This window comes from Eptesicus fuscus, chromosome 10 (assembly GCF_027574615.1).
Source record: "Eptesicus fuscus isolate TK198812 chromosome 10, DD_ASM_mEF_20220401, whole genome shotgun sequence".
Lineage (NCBI taxonomy): Eukaryota > Metazoa > Chordata > Mammalia > Chiroptera > Vespertilionidae > Eptesicus > Eptesicus fuscus.
In genome coordinates, this window is record NC_072482.1 from 81,239,021 (window position 1) to 81,256,593 (window position 17,573).

A 17,573-nucleotide genomic window follows, 5' to 3' on the forward strand; every position below is an offset into this window, starting at 1 on the left:
GGAGCCCTCAGGCGATGTCCGACTGTCAGCTTAGGCCCACTCCGTAAGCCATCAGTTGGACATCCTTAGTGCTGCCGCCACTACTGCACTCGCCAGTCATGAGCCTGGCTCAGGGCTTCTGGCTGAGCAGCACTCCCCCTGTGGGAGCGCACTGACCACCAGGGGGCAGCTCCTGTGTTGAGCATCTGCTCCCTGGTGGTCAGTGCACGTCATAGCGACCGGTCATTCTGCCGTTTGGTAAATTTGCATATTAGCCTTTTATTATATAGGATATGTTCATAATTTAAATTTTAAAATATTGATATTCATAGAATATTACATTTATATAAACATATCCCAGTAGAGTAAATGAATTGCCTGTTAACATTTTTGAAAAAAAAAAACATAGAACAAGGATGATACAGACCATCCTTGCAAATCTGGTATCTTCGTGATTTTCTTCCAAAAATAACTTGCAATACCTTATCTAGGGCCTGTTCTCAGTTAAAAGATATCCATCTTACTCAATAAAGCAAATTCAAATGAGTTGTCACTGCTAATTGATCAATATATTTAAATTATAAAATCATATTTATTGTGTGCCTCTGGTTACAAAAAGTCATTTATTTAAATTATTAATTAAATAAATATGAAAATAGTAAATAAAATCCCACCGTGCAATGGAAATTTTCTAAACTATTTTTTTGTTTATCTTTCCAGATAAATAAAGATCTAATATTTCACATTTTGTGGGGGGAACTTTTTCAAATTGTGTGTTGAACTTTTAACTAGAGCATCCCAGAGTCAATGTCTTTAAGGCAAGGAATGTCTCTAACAGGGAAAATCCATAGGTGGGAGATTTGGAGGCAAACATGCCTTCTGATTATCTTCAAACTAGATGCTCTGTCTTCCCATTAGAGATATAGATATGACTATATATGGAAGAAAAGGTTCATTACAAATGAAGATGATGTTGCTAAATTCAGAAGTTAATATCTTTAGAGCCAACCAATACAATAATGATAATATAAGGATTGAAGGCAAAATAAGAGGAAAAGAGTGGAAAAGTAATTATAATACCTACTGTGCCCTACATTGTCTCTACCTTTACAAAACGGTATGGAAGGCTTCATCATCCCTAGGTCTTAGTCTACATCATGACTTCTATGGGTCATAGTCACTTTTTTCCTTTGTGGTCCACTTCCTCTATAAGAACACATTAAAAAATATGTTTTATATCTGCATTGGAATAAAAGCAAATATAACCCAGGATGAATTCCATTAGTATATATCAATTATTGTCATATTCATTTTTTCTTCTGATTTTAACAGAAATTGAAACTACATTATTTGTTGGCCCTAAATGTATTGTAGGCACTGTGTCTATTGGATAATGTATAAGTTAGTCCTTTCAATGGGAGATAATGGTGGTTAAACCCCAATAGCTATTCACCCCTCATTCTAGAATAATGAAACTCCTAAATTTTAGCCAGGCACATGGCCATCCAAAATAAAGAGTACAGTTCCCAGCCTCCTTTGCAGCTAAGTGTGGCCAGATACCAAGTTAGCCAGTGAAATGTGCGTAGAAGCAATGGGCACAATTTCCAGGTTGTGTTCCTTTGCTGCAGTTGGAAGTCAGCAGTGGCTTCCCAGAGCAGAGTCACAATGCCAGCCCAGATTTTATATAGTAAATGAAAAATACATACCTATGTAGTTTAAGTTCCTGCTATTTTGAGTCTAGGTTACATGCCCCTAACCCTATGTCCAAAGTAATAGAATTGACTTTTACAGTGAGAAAACTGAGGCACTGATGTGACTTTCTCAGTGTGATTTAGGACAAGTTAAAATGTGGCAAAAGGTCAACTCTGACCTATCCATATTCAAAACTATGTTTTATTCACTGCCTTCCCACATTGTCTTCTCCCTTCACAGAAACAAAAGGCCTGGAGAACAAAGCAATTATAAGAGAAAGAAGAAGAGCATAAACTTTATGAAGCAATAAGTGTCATCAAAAGGGAATCCAAACACAAAACAAATGGAAAGAAAAAATAAAACAGATTCCATGTGGATTTTTGCCAGCACAACATGACTTGACACTTTGAATTATGCCTGCTTACAGGAAGTATTAGGAACTTTCCAAGAAAAGAATAGTGCACATAAATGATGGGTCCAGTACATTTTGCTTATTTGTTAGCTTTGACTATAAGTTTATTAGTTTTTGGCTCTGGTAATTTCTGATTTCCACGAATACAAAGCACCACACAGAGGTGAGAATCCACAAAGCATACCTGGAAAAAGCATCTCAGTGAGAAATATTTCCGAGTACAGATCTGGTCATTTCCTTCTAACCTGTGGGATAGAAGATCATCTCTCCCGAGAACTTTCTTGCCTTCTTCATGATTCCATCAGGGTGAACAAGGACCCTGTCCAAGCAGTTATTTCTGTTCTTTGGATACACTAAACAGTATAGCTACTAATTGAATTTAACTTTTAAAGATTAAGAAGAGTCTCAGATCGTCTCTTTCAAAATAGCTAGAAAAAAAATGAAGTTTTATACTACTCTATAAAAGTCATATTGTATTTAAAAGGGAGTCTTTCAGTGAGTATGGGGGTTTCTCCTATTCACTGTTAATTAGAGCAAACAAAATGAAAGTGCACAGACATCATTTGCTCCATGGAATCTCTTCCTTTTTATGATTGTCCAGGTCATTTTAGATATCGTGTGTGTGTGTGTGTGTGTGTGTGTGTGTGTGTGTGTGTGTGTGTGTGTTTTATTGATATTTTTTAAGAGAGAGAGAGGAAGGGAGAAGAGAGAGAGAGAGAGAATATTTATGTGAGAGAGAAACATTGATTGGCTGCCTCCTATATGTCCCCTACTAGGAATTGAGCTCATAACCCGAGCATGTGCCCTGACCGGGAATCGAACCAGTGACCTTTGGGTGCATGGGACAATGCTCAACCAACTGAGCCACACTGACCAGGGAAATTTTAGATATGTTAAAAAGAAAAATTAAGTTTCTCTCTCACAAATATATTCATGGAATATGTAGCATTCAGCTCTATTTACTATATCCCTTGATAATAAATATTTTAAAATATTCAACTTTTTATTTGGATATAGCAATAGGAGTATCACCAGACAACTTACCTGTGACCATATATTTTAACCTCCTAAGATAAAAGTTAGCCCACAAAGACAGAAAACAACTAATCGAAGTCATATCATTGCCCACTAAGATGCTGGTGGCCACAGCTAGAGCTAGACAAAGGAATGTGAGGCAGAGACACGTTTCTTCTCTCTTCAGGAGTGGCCCCCAAAGCAGCATTAATGAAAGACGATTTGTAATAGTGTAGGGGAAATATTAGAACTGTCTTTTTAATCTAAGCCACAAGGAAGTAACTAAGCTATTTTACATGGGTCAACACCATTGCCCTCATCCAGTCTGCATGTCAGAGCCCTCAGCCCCATGCAATGAGCAAGGTATCCAAAAATAAGAGAGGAGGCGCTTGTTTCAAAAATGTCAGGGTGACAGCAACATGCTGGCTCATGTGCTTGTTTCCAGTGTAACTATTACATTGTAGTTTTTGTGGACCCAGGGAAGTAGACTAGCCAATCAGGTTTTAAATGAATATTTCCTCACAAAGTAGATTAAAAAGTTTCTGTAAATAACCCATGGTTTGAAAACTGCTAGCAATTTAAACATAAGCAAAACACCAGAAAAAAATGGCAAAATTAATGTTTTAGCTCCTAATACAAGTTTTATCATATATACTAGGGGCCCAGTGCATGATTGAATCATGCACATGTAGGGTCCCCTACACGCTTTCGCTTTCGACCACGGGGGAGCTGGGTGCCTGTCCACTGGTGGACCAGGTGCCAGAGGCTTCTGAAAGGCCTGCTGCCTGAGCAGAAAGGCATCCAGCTCCCACGCTTTTGCTTTTGACCGCGGGGAGCTGGGTGCCTGTCCGCTGGTGCACCAGGCCTTTCAGAAGCCTCTGGCACCTGGTCCACCAGTGGACAGGCACCCAGCTCCCACGCTTTCGTTTTTGATCGCTGGTGCACCAGGCCTTTCAGAAACGTCCAGCGTGGTGGAGGCTTCTGAAAGGCCTGCTGCCTGAGTGGACAGGCACCCAGCTCCCCCGCTTTTGATGATCCCCGCGGCAGGATGTGAGCTCGCTGCCCCAGAGGCCCCTTCTGTGCCACAGCACAGCCATGGCACAGACGCTGAGCTCGCGCCGCTGCTGGCGACGCAGCTCAGCGTCCCACCGGCCCAATCAGCTACCCCGGCCACCCCGAGTCCCACCCCCCCACACCTCCTGGCCAATCGTGGGCATAGCGAAGGTACGGTCAATTTGCATATTTGTCTATTATTAGGTAGGTTATTTTTTTAAATTAATGTGTCATGTACAAAAAGATCTCAGTCTGAAACCTTCAAAATTATCAAGAACACTATTTGAAATATGGGTTTACTTTTACTATTATTAATAGTGAAGAGCCACAATTTTTATCAATGAACCTTATGTTAAGGACCAATTGTACATTACAATATTAACTTATATGAAACAAGACAGTTTCATGTAAAATGTAACAATTATTTTTTTCAGCAATGTGTAAAGCAATGCCATATTCTCAAGCCAGTAATTTATAACACTCTACTAACTTTAATGATAACTATTTAGGAGCCACTTCTGTGGTTCTCTATTTAATAGTAAAAGCCATGTACCACTGGGGAACACTTTCTAAAAAGTGTCTGATATAATTTATAGAAATCAATATGCTGACAAACTACAAAGATTCCTTCATCAACAAATAGATTGGGAAGGTGCATAGAAAGCATTGCTGAATATTTGGCAAAACAAGCATCAGATCACATCATGAAATATGGGAGATTTGTTATAAGTTGGATAAACATCGTGATGTTCCCTCATGCCTCAGCTTATAGTATCTGTCAGATTTTGTTTAAATAAAATACATAAAGAACTACTTTTTATTGGCAACCAAAGGAAAGATGAAATAGGAAAGGTAGATTCTCAATAGCACAAACATTCTTTAATAAAACAATGCTAGTTTATACAACCATATAATGCTGTCATTGCTAGAACCACGGCCTTGACTAGAATATAAGAAAAGGATCCCAAGTTAAACTTACAGAGGGAACTGTAGAAGAGCTCGCTTCCTGCAGCTTTCATAGGCTGTGTGGTAGAAAAGAAGTTAAATCCGGTGGTGCTCTTCAAGCTAGAGGATGCTAACAGTGCGATATATATTTAATAGAAATAAGACTTTAAAAAAGAGCCCTAACTGGTTTGGCTCAGTGGATAGAGCATCAGCCTGCGGAATGAAGGGTCCCAGGTTTGATTCCAGTCAAGGGCATGTCCCTTGGTTGCGGGCACATCCCCAGTAGGGGTTGTGCAGAAGGCAGCTAATCAATGTTTCTAACTCTCCATTCCTCTCTGTAAGAAATCAATAAAATATATTTTTAAAAAGAAAATTAAAGCTTTAAAAAAATAGTCAAATTTTTAGAATGAGGGAGGAAATATCAGGAAACTGTTTTGTGCCTCAGTTTTCCTGGTTAGCTCATGGCAAAGTTCTTAAACGAACTGTTGGACTTAAGGGTAAAATACATTTCTTTTAAATGTTTAAATTTTGTCGGCCTTTTCAGTGTGATTACAATGACTGCCCATAGGATCCTCCTGAGAGTTTTTAAAAATATAAGCACATATAATCTATATGTTGCATTTAAAGTTGGATGTTTCAACAATGACTATGAGTAACGGCTTTTCAAAAGCAAATTCTGCAATTGAGATAGTTTTGAAAAAGATCCTTGGAAATGTTTCTACTCTTATAGTATTTTGTTACTAAAAAATATATAAATGTGTCATCTATTTTAAAAGCATCCTTATACATCTCCTTTGTCTATGTGTTTATGAGACTGAAACACGAATTGTCCATCCGATTTAAAGACCTTCCATATAAAGAATTTTCGGTGTTTTGAACCCCTGTTAAAATGTTAAACTAGGACACAATTTTTATAGTTTGCAAAAGCTTATTAATATCAAAGAATAGAGAAATGTACCAAATTTCATGAAAAGATTATATAAATGGAGAATACCGTTTAAAAACTGAGTATCTTGATTTCAAAAGTGCAACCAAAATATGCTTCCTCCCTTTATAGCCACATACCTTCACGAAGTATCTTCTTCTACTATAAAACCATTAAATCTACCAGAAGATTTCGCAGGCATTAAAATTACCAGAAGTACTTTTAAGGAAAGAATCACTGCACTGCAAAGGGTTAAGCCAAGATTTCCAAGAAGTTGATAGTAGTAACTACTGGAAACCCAAACCTGTACCGTCTCTTTAACTGTCAGTGCCCAAATGCTCGTGGTTTATTGGAAATCATTAAAACCGTGCACTCTCCCCAGCTGATATTAATAAGGCCACACCATTCTTGCTGCTCCGAGCGCCTCTGTGCAATTCGCCAAGGCCCCCAATTATCTGTGGGCGATCTGCAGGCCTGTGGAGGGGGTTCCACATGGGCAGGCGCTTAATGAACAGACTGGCTTATAAACACAGGCTAATCTCTCCCACATGAGCACCTGAGGAGGATCACAAGTGACAGCTGTTTAAATTTTCAGGGAAATTAATGACCCCTAAAGAGGCAGCGCTTATCAGGCGTGGAGTAGGTTTGATAGAGGAGAGTCACCACGGGGCAAAATGTTTATAATTGTCCATAAGTGCCTCATTCTATGGCTTCATCTTGGGAACTTTTATTGACACGGTCTCCTCTATTAATGCTCGGTGTTGGCAGAGCGACTTGGTTCAATCTGGTCCTAATGTTGGGCTCCCGGGGCCGCTAATGAGCATCTCCCTGTCCTCAGATCACAAGCCATTTTTAAACGATCGGGACCGTGGTTGGCATCCTGACCACTGAGGGAAAATCCCATCAGACACATACATTGTTTTGGTCCACAGGGCATTTGTAATGCATCGGCTCAGCCCCAGAGCGGTTGAGTGTGTGTGTGTGTGTGTGTGTGTGTGTGTGTGTGTGTGTGTGTGTGTGTGGTGCGGGGGTTGTGCATAGAGGGAATGAGGAATAGACCCGCCACACTGCTGGCTGGCTGGGGAATAGAGCGGGAGCAGGTAATTAAGTGCAGATTGGCCAACGGGCCAGAAGACTCTTAAAAAACAGATCTGGAGAGAAATCACACATGGCAAAACTCACCACCCTCTTCTTCTACGCCTGCCGACCCCCCTCCCCCCCCCCACCCCCCCCCCACCCGTGTTCTATGGCTTTTATGTATCTTTTATGGCTTTTGTGTATCAACAGGACATGCTACCTTGTTCTCAGTTGTCTTTACATTCCACACACTCCACTTAACAGAAAATGGTCTCATTTCCAAGGAGGGTTTGCAGAGTCTCGTGTCATGTGAAAGGAGCTACAATGGAGAGTCAGAGACAAAGAGAGATGATGATAGATATGCTGTTCTATAAATAGTGTTAAAGTGGAAAAGACCTTAGCTAAAACTGAGGGCAAGCTAGCAGTGAAAGGTAACTAAATGGAAGCATATTGTAAACATCTTCTGGGGTATTAATTTCAGAAGGCAGAAGGGAATTTGATTACTATTAGAGAAGGTGAGAGTAAGCTTCTCTTGAGTACCTATAAAACACCGTGGTTTTTTAATGCCATTTTCTCAGATGGTTAACTAGCCAAATGTTCTGCAGAGATACGAAAGTATGTTCAATTCAGGCTCCATGGCAGAGAGGAAAGATTATGCTGTTTGCATAAGATGCTCATAGATATCTCTGGCTGATTTCAGTGGGAGTCTCCTATGTTTAACTGAGATTGAAACTGGCTTCTGACACCTAGAATTCAGGAATACTAAGTTATTGGCAATGCCACTCAGAGAAGGCAGCCCCCTCGCTATGAGGTATGCCTCTCCCCATGGCTCTCCAAGGAAACTGGCACACCTAACTGCTTATTTCCATGAAGCAAACACTGAAGCCTGGATAAGCCTTTATTGTAGAGCTATATTCGTCCTTTGTGGGGCTTTGATAGTTATTATAACAGTTGCTTAAGGATACATACTTAAAAACAAATACCTGAATGTTTTACAGTTTGGTTCATTAAAAATGTAGATTTTTAAATGAGGAATTCAGAACTAAAAATAAAGTATGCTGGTAATAAATTCATATACACAAATAATTTCTTCACTGTCATTATGTTTCGTTGAACTTTATTTTTTTCTCTCTCTAGTGAAAGTATGCTTCAAGCTAATGATTCAACTACTGTTATATTTGCATTCCTATAAATACTCCTATAGGCAACAAACTTCATTTGGTAAACATTTCCAAGTAGGAATGATCATAATTCATCTATATATGTTAAAAAGGGAAGTAAAGTTACTCTACTGTGAGCAGAGAAGATATTGTTATCAGGTAATATGACTGTTTTGGTGAAGTATTAATGCTTACAAAATGTTCATTAAATAAATAATAAATCATATTCTTAAATAATTGATATTGGTGTTAGCAAGGGTTATACAGTTCTTTGCTTAATTGTATATTTTGAAAGAAAGTATTTTCTGCTAATTTAAAAAATAAATCCTAAATAAGTCATGAGTGAAAATTACAAATTTGTTTCATATATTACTCAAAAAACCGGTACATGACTAATAAAAACACACCCCAGCCTCCACTCTCCTTTCTCTTGTCCTATGGTTAAAAAGAACAACAACACAAAACCTAACTTTATTTCTTTATTCTGTTATGTATTATATAAATACTAGTTTAAAATTCAAATTTTATTTTCATAAAAGCCCAAATAAACTTAGAGCTACAGATACAATTATTCATCATGTCCTTATATGCATTCAGTAGTCCAAAGTGGCATTACCTGCTAACAGCAAGTCACCCAGGTAAAACATACATGGTGTCAAAACAAGCCAAAGGAAAATCGTTTGGGCAAAAAAATGAAAAAGGATTGTAAGTCAAATTTATAGAAAATATTCCCTTATTAACTTTTGGTCGAGAATATGTTTGTATATTTTCAGAAAACAACTCCAAGACATGTGGATTCCTGCAACAGAGAGGAATTGACAGGAGTGCTCCAGCCATGAAGTCAGAAGAGAAACAGTCCAGAGATGGAAGACGCTGACGATGCCTTGCCATACTAGCAGTCAGCAGATATGCGTCACTGCAGATTGCCCAGGACCAAACCAGAGAGGGTCGGACCTGCATTACCACCATTTGTCCACCATCCAGAACTGAAATATCATTGCTGTTATGAACACATAAACAACTGTTGGACATAGAAACCAGGACTCAAAAGAACTGTTGGCCCAGAAAGAAACTCACTATAGACTGATTCACTTGCCTCTCAGCATAACCATTATTGCTTGTCTCATTTTCGGTTCCTATAAGTGTATTCCTAGTATCACACGAGCTCACTCATCTAGGGGAAATGATGAACAACATAGACTGAAGAACAAAAACAGCATTGATCAGACTGTCAGACCTCAGAGGGAAGGTAGGGGAGGGTGGGGACAAGGGAGATAGATCAACCAAAGGACTTGTGTGCTTGCATATGAGCCGAACCAGTGATCACGGACAACAGGGGGAAGGGGGCATGCGTGTGGGGGGGTTGGGAAGGGAACGGGGGGGGGGTTGATGACAAATATGTGATACCTTAATCAATAAAGTAATTAAAAAAAAAAACAAAGTGGCATTACCCAGGAAATTTTTTTCTGATTGAAAAATAGAAAATATAACAGACTCTTGCAAACCGATGGCAGAAATAATCAGAAAAAAACTTTAATATGATCAGATTTGTTTAAAGTTTATGTTTGAGGATAACATTTGACTACATATACTTGACAACATCATTCTTCACCTACAGTATACAATTATGTTAGGGTGGGTAGAAATGAGCTCTTTTAAAAGAACAGAGAGAAAAAAAGGGGCTGTTGGCATATCTGCTTCCCTCCTTCAGGGAGTGAAACTCTGGCTTCATGCTTCTCCTTTGGAAGTAAAAGCAATGACAGAACTGTGGTTAACCATTTGTTCCTAGAATCCCCATGAATGTGTAGATGCCAATGTGGACAAAGAAGAATAACAAGAGTTCTGAGTGGTGGAGGGAGGTTAAACTTCCCAGATTGAAATCCTGGCTCCTCAAGTGCAAGTTGCTTTTTTCTGTGCCTTTTTACTCATTTATAAAATGGGAACAATAAATGTGGTAGGTCAATATTTTATCTGATCACCAATATTTGCTGTTTTCTTCCTGCCAGGTAGGATACATCTCTGCCCCTTGTTGTTGGACCTGGCTGGGTGACTAGCTTTGCCCAGCTGTATTACTTCTGGACAGAAGCATTTTAAAAGCTGGTACATGATTCTCCATCACTTATCTTCCCTGATGTACCGTAAAAATTGTGGAGGTATGTGTCAAGATGGGACATATGACCTGGCTCCTCAAGGAATTATAATAAAACCTGCCACGTGCTAATTATAATTGTACATGAAGCATAAACAAGAAATAAACCTTGGTTGAAGTCATCCTATACCACCTGATTTAGGGGCTTATCTGTTACCACAGCATTGCCTAGTTTATCCTAATTGATAGAATAATCCTACATGCCTCTAAGTATTTTGGTAAGGGTAAGCTGAGTATAAACACTTACAAGAATACCTAGAATATTATAAATGCTTCATTCATTCATTATTCAAATACCTGCTAAGTACCAAGCCCTATCCTAAGTGGACAGAAGATAATGTAAAAACAAAAAGTACCTGCTCACACGGTATTGACCATATAGTTGGAAAGGCAGTTGGTGATCAAAAGATGACACAAATACAAAATTGCAACTCTGTAAACTGGAATCTCTAAGGGCCAGATGGCACAAGAAAGCACATGAGATAATTGACTAAGGCAGGGAGGTCAGCAAAGGCTTCCTTGAGGATGTGCAGAATAAGTTTAAATCTGGAGGTCACAGAGTAATGGTAATTAGGGAAAGTTGAGAAGAAAAGCCTTTCTTGAGGAAGGCACCTGTGTGCAAAGATCTCTGGTTGTCAGGTACACGGTACCTATAAAACACTAAAAGTCTCTGCCTGGAGTCATGACTAAAGGAACAAGATTAGGACAGAGAGTTTGGTAGGGGCCAAGCTTTGTAGGATACTGAAGATTTGGGTCCTTTTCTAAAGCAAAATGGGAGCCCGGCCAGCATGGCTCAGTGGTTGAGTGTCAACCTATGAACCAGGAGGTCACAGTTTGATTCCCAGCCAGGGCACAAGCCCTGGTTGCAGGCTCAATACCCAGTAGGCAGTGTGCAAGAGGCAGTCAATAAATGATTCTCTCTTATTGATGTTTCTATCTCTCCCTCTCCCTTCATCTCTGAAATCAATAAAAATATATTTAAAAAATAAAGAGCAATGGGAGCTGTTGAATATTTTAAGCTGGATGGGATTATTCAGGCCAAAGGGTAGAGAGTGGATTATAAAGAGTTATGATGGGGCATAGTAGATACAGATGTTAACTAGCTAAGAGATTCTTGCTAGAGTCGATAGCTTGTAATAAGATGATGGTAATAGCGGAGGTGGAGATGGAGGAAAAAGATAGAGCAGGTCACTTTTTAAATATATATCCATCACCTAATCTAGTGTAGGTAAAAAACAGATATATCTCAAGGTATTAAGTAGTTTACAAAATTTTTAGAAGGGTCAAAGCTCCAAGCTGGTGAGCTCCCCAGCCAAAAACAATATAATAAAGAAAACAACCACACAAGACTGACTATTCTAATGGAACCTTTATGGCCCTCAAGATGCTGAGGACCAGACTGTACAACTACTGCCTTAGCTGCCCCAGAAGAACCACTCATCTTCACAACTGGGCTTATTAGATGCTCTGAGCCATTCACACATGGCTGCTACCTCTCAATGCTCATGTCAATCTTACCAAATTCACATGAACACATCTATCACATAAAAACTCAGTCTCATGAGAAACCTTAGCTACAAAGAAAAGTAAATTTTATTTTTAGTTTTTACCCTTGAAAGCACAGGGAAGGCATATTTAATGGGGATGAAGTAGCTATGGAGTGAACCAGACTAAAGTACTTGCTACAAAGAAGTGAAATGAATTGGAATTTCTGATGGATCACATATATGAGATAAAGCTGGAAAAGGTACCAAAAACCACTCCCAGGTTTTTTGCTTCCCAACTGGATGGATGATAGATGCTGTACACTGAACTTGGCTTGAGAGTAATGACTAGGAGTCTGGTATTGGGCACACTGAAATTGAAGTACCTTTGAGACAGCCAAGAGAAAATGTAAAATATACAGTTGGATATGCAAGAGAAGGTCTTGCTGGAGATAAATTTATGAGTCATCTGGTGATAATTAAAGACATGTGGTATTAGTTTTCTATTGCTGCATCATAAGTTACCACAAGTTAGCAGCTTAAAACAATACCCATCTATTACGTCAATTTCCACGAGTCCCGAGTCTAGGCGGGGGTAAACTGGGTCTCCTGCTCAGGGTTCCATAAGGCTGTAAAGTGTCATCCAGGACAGCAATCTAATCTGAGGTTCAGGATCCTCTTCTAAACTCACTGGTTGTTGGGCAATCGTAGGACTAAGACCTTCAGCTCCTAGAAGCCACCCACAATTGCCACTTTGCTTCTATAAGGTCAGCAAGAGAGCTCCCAATTTCCCTCATTTCAAATATCTCTCAATTTTAATCTCTAGACTTGATTTTAAAGAGCTCACCTGATTTGGTCAGGCCTGATCAGGATAATATCCCTTTTGGTTAACAAAAGTCAACGTAGTAGGGACTTAAATTATATCTGCAGTTCTTTCATCTTTGCCACTTAACATAAAGTAATCATAGAAGTTAAATCCTCCCATCTTGTTCACAGTCTCACCTATACTAAGGGGTAAGGAATATAGAACATGTATTTACCAGGAGGTGGGAATACTGGGGTCCATCTTGGACTTCTGCTTATCACACATGTACAAGAGGTGAGATATTCCTTGGAGAGAGTATAGAGTGAGAAGAGCATAGCATTTAGGAAAACAACCATGAAGATTTCCAATACTTAATGATGGAATAGAATTATCTGAAACTGAGATAGAGAAGTAGAAGCTCTATTAGTTGTATTGTTATCATAATTGAAAGTCCAATATACTAACCATAATACATCAAGTATTTGAAATCATTGATCTATTTCAGACTTTGCAACATAATAAAGAAGTTTAATGTGACCTGAAAAGATTACTAATATTTTAGACTCATAATGCAGTAGAGTTTCTAAATAGAGTAAAAGTTAGAAATGACCTAGTAAAACCACCTTATTTTACCAAAGATGATACAGATAAGAGTGACTTTGCCAAAGTCATTCAGCCAGTGAATAGCTGAACCACAGATCTTCTGACTCTGAAATCACACCTGTTTGTTTGTTTGTTTGTTTACTATTATTTACTCTGTCCCATGAAATTAACATTAGTCGTGATGCTTTATGCAGAAAATTATACTCAAAATTAGAGTCACTTAAGGGACACAATTCTATTCCTTATTTTATCTATACCTTGGGAAGTAGCAAGGAAGCGTGAGGATGCTCTTCGTCTTCAAAAGATAATCCTCACAAAATCCCTTCACCTGTCTTACCAATTACACTTTCAAACAGCATTCAAGAAGTCATATAAGTATGTTATCAAACCATTTTATAGAGTTGTTACATACCCTAAACTGAGTATTTTATCTTCTCCTTACTACTTCAGGAAACATTCCTCAATGTTTTCCTTTATATAACCTATCCAAAGGGCTATAGACATTAGTTGATATCATTTGATTCCACAGCAAGTATATTGTCTTTATTTCTGTTGAAAATACTTGAACTATGTTATAAATCCCTTTCTATTGCAAGCATATTGTACCCATTTCTGGTGGAACACTTGAATTATATTGTACATTTTCTATGTTGGACTTTCCCTACCAATTTATATTTGAGGACCTACTATACCTACCTCACAATATTTTTATGATAACTTAAGGAGGTGTAACACATATACTCCACAGAGTGTATCATAGATTTTCAATGTGTTGGCCACTTTCCTTCCATTGCTTCTTGGTTCTTTTATGGACAGGTATCCCTTTTGGTCATACTTGTAGCCATTTTGATAAACAATGGAGCCATCCTGTCTTTGCTCACATTTTATACACTTTGGTTTTCCTATAAATAACTCTATAGTCTTTATTAAAATTCTATATATTTGAGAAACATTATACATTCACGTTAATAATTATCGTTCTCTTATTGAGATTCTCACGTGAGAGTGGGATTTGGCACCAGGAAAAAAAAGAACAAGAAGAAGAAAACTCTCTAGAAAAGCAGATGAGAACCTCCAAAAAGGTAGAGCAGCAGGTATCACATGAAAAGCCCTCCAGGTGATTCAGATATCTGCCCCCAAGTAGGGGCTGCTGGTTCCCCTTTCCCTCTTCCTCACTGAGGTCCCTAGATACTATTAATAAAATTTTCTGATGCATTTATTATAGAGAGTAAAACAAACTCCAGAGTACTTTTTCTTCTTTGTGGCAAATCATCACTCACCAGCAATCCTTTGTTTCTCTTCAAATTGGTCTAAGCTGCTTCTTTCTTTTTCTATTTTCATTCTTACAATGGTCTGACCTCATTTACTTTTTGGGCCAGGCAGATTTATTTTTCTATTTCTTTAATCAATGTCTTTAGTTTAAGCTTAATGTTCATTTTATGTACTTTGTATTCAACATGTTCATCTTCAGTCCAACTTGTTGTGACAATAATTGTACTTATTACAATTCCTTTTCAGCCCTTTGGTATCACTTACTAATGTAATGTACTTGCTGGCAAACAAAGACATGTTTCAGTTGTTCCTCATTAATTCTGATTCTTATTTGCAAATTGAGTTTACACACACTGACTACAGCGTGGCCAGGAGATACAGCAGTTTCAGTACAATACCACTCAGTTCACATTGATGTACTAAAGAAACGTGTGTTAGATATTTAACAGGCTTCTTTCAGTTATAACAAGCAAATCAAACACCAATGCAAACTGGCTTTACAAAGAAGGAATTTAGTTGTTCATGAGATCTGAGAAACTCCAACACTTGAGCCAAAGGGAATCAAGACAACTCTGAGATCTTCAGTGACTAGAACTACTCACTCATGCCTTTTGCCCTGTCCCCTCTTTATCTAACCACCTCTCATCTCTTCTTCTCTTTGAGCAGCTTTATTCCTTCCCAACAGAATCAATATCTTCTTGCCCTCTATTCACCTCCTACCAGCTCCATGACCCAGATATAAAGCACCTTCATATGCAACTCCAGGACAGGACAGTTCCCAGGAGGCCTCTGATTGGCTTAGGGTGGGTCACTCACCCTCCTTTGGACTAAATCATTTTAGACAGAGAATGCAGCAACACAATTGTTCATGCATTCACCCTCATCAATGCAAGGCAGAGTACTACGAAAGGAAGGCTTACAGAATCATTCAATTGGAGGTGGAGAGAATAAATTCTCAAAGGAAGGCGGAACAACATCATGTCCACCACAGATAATAATCATAGATGTGAAAGTTGACATTAATTATATGGCATCAGGCCTTCAACTTCTCCTGCCAAGAACTAGAGAAAAGCATACTTGGCTAAAAGACACTGTTTTAATTTACATTTTATTTCCTTGAGGAAACAATTTCCGCTTCTTTACACTCAAGAAAAGAGTGTAGGTGTTTTCCAAATCAAAATAGAGTTTAATGTAAAGTTATATTAAATTACGGTGAATTTTCCTCAAAGAAATGGCTAGTGGTCAAATAGAGCCTCATTGACAAGGCAGCCATAAGCCTATCCACAAGACTTACCAGTGTGCTTGAAGAAAGCCTGCGTGCAGAGGCCAGATCCAAGGGTCCAAGGGCGGCTTAAGGAGTCCTATGAGTTCTGAACCAGCTGCGCTCAGCAAACAACCCAGATCAAAATGAGCTTCTCCACAATGCTGTGAGCAAAATGATGAAATGTTTTGAGTATTAGATGACTGGTTCCAGCCAGGCTTATCCTTTTCACATTCCAGCCCTACAAAATGTTGAGAATGACATTAACAACATAACTAAAGAGCACTTGTGCTGTGAACTAAAGCAGAGCAACCTAATCCTGGCTACTCCAAGTGTGGTCCACAGGCTGGCGGCACGGACATCGCCTGGGAGCTTGTCAGAAGGGTAGAATCTCGGGCCCTGGAGACCGGATTCCCAAAGACATTCAAAATTTGGGAAGTTCTGACTTAACAGTAAACTTATGAAAGCGTCAATTCAAAGGCAGGCTAGGTTATTATTATATCAAGCAATCTAGACTAAATGTAAATCCTGGGAAACAGCTATGGCCAGCTCGACCAAAACTCTTAGAAGGATGGCACTTTCTGAGTTAGACTGCAGGTCTTAAAAGGCAGAGTAATAAACAGAAACAATTCCCCTCCCTTCCACAAAAAATAGCAATGGTTATTACTACTACAGCATTTATATGGAGACACAACGACAAACAGCAATGGGGAACCTCAGTTAGTAACGGTATGTTTGAGTGTGAAGCTCGATTCCTGCATGTTGTGTGGCTAGGTTCTCACGCGTGCACACATGCTTGGGTTTGTTGTCAGTGTGTCTGTCTGAGGCTTCTGCCATCTTCCTATTGCCTCTCCCATTCCCATCTCCTAGATGTTCTCCATAACGACATCTTCCAGCACTTTCCATTTACCTTCTGCCATGAAGAAATGAAGACAGGATACTTGACAATTAATACTGCTCCAATGAATATTTTGTTACGCTCAAGGAACAAGTGTAGGTGTTTCTACATCAAAACACAGTTTCATTGACTATAATTCAAATCAAAGTTATGATAAATGAGGGTAAATTTTCCTTACAGTAATGACTGGTGGACAATCATCTTTAAAACACTATGCTCTTTTATCTTGAAAAATTAAAAAAACACATATTTTTTGTTTTTCTCATTTTTGGAGTTCAAGAAAATGAAAAACAACAGAGTTTTCCTGTTTCATTTCCTCTCTCTAAATGCACTTGTTTCAAATTCGTGCATCTGTTCAAATCTAAACGGGAGTCTGAGCACTAAAATACATTGCTAATTGCAATGTTAAAATGGAATTTTCATCATTTATTGTTAAAAATAATATATATTTACCAAACTTCCTCAGACACCTATAATTAAAAGAAAAGGCTATATTGACTGAGTGAAAAGAGAAAGGGTCCCTAGTTGTAAATACTTTACAGCATACATTAACAAATCCAGTTACCAGAACAATGCTATCAAAAAGCCAAGAGATCCAGGCAACCAGCCCTGCCCAAGTCGCTAACTAATCCCTGGCTCAAACAGGTGTTGCTATTGCTGTAGGCAAAGCTATAATATACAATATTGTACATTAGTTAGTACATAGTACTCCATAATGTTGGCAGAAGTTTCAGGTAGAAACAAAGAACCATAATTCACTTCCATCAACACCCAAAGAAATGAAATTTGGCCACCACGAAGCAAGTTTGGGCTCGTGCCAGTCTGTCATATTAAGCTGTAATTG

At 38.7% G+C, this 17,573-nt stretch overlaps 1 long non-coding RNA gene across 1 annotated transcript in view; it reads right to left on the minus strand.

Moving 5' to 3' along the window:
* LOC114230635 (uncharacterized) overlaps positions 1 to 17,573 on the minus strand; it is a 155,560-nt gene that overhangs the window by 24,343 nt on the left and 113,644 nt on the right. Inside the window, exon 2 of the long non-coding RNA XR_003616577.2 lies at positions 15,865 to 15,995. This is a non-coding gene — a long non-coding RNA (uncharacterized LOC114230635). The remainder of the gene's footprint in view (positions 1 to 15,864; positions 15,996 to 17,573) is intronic.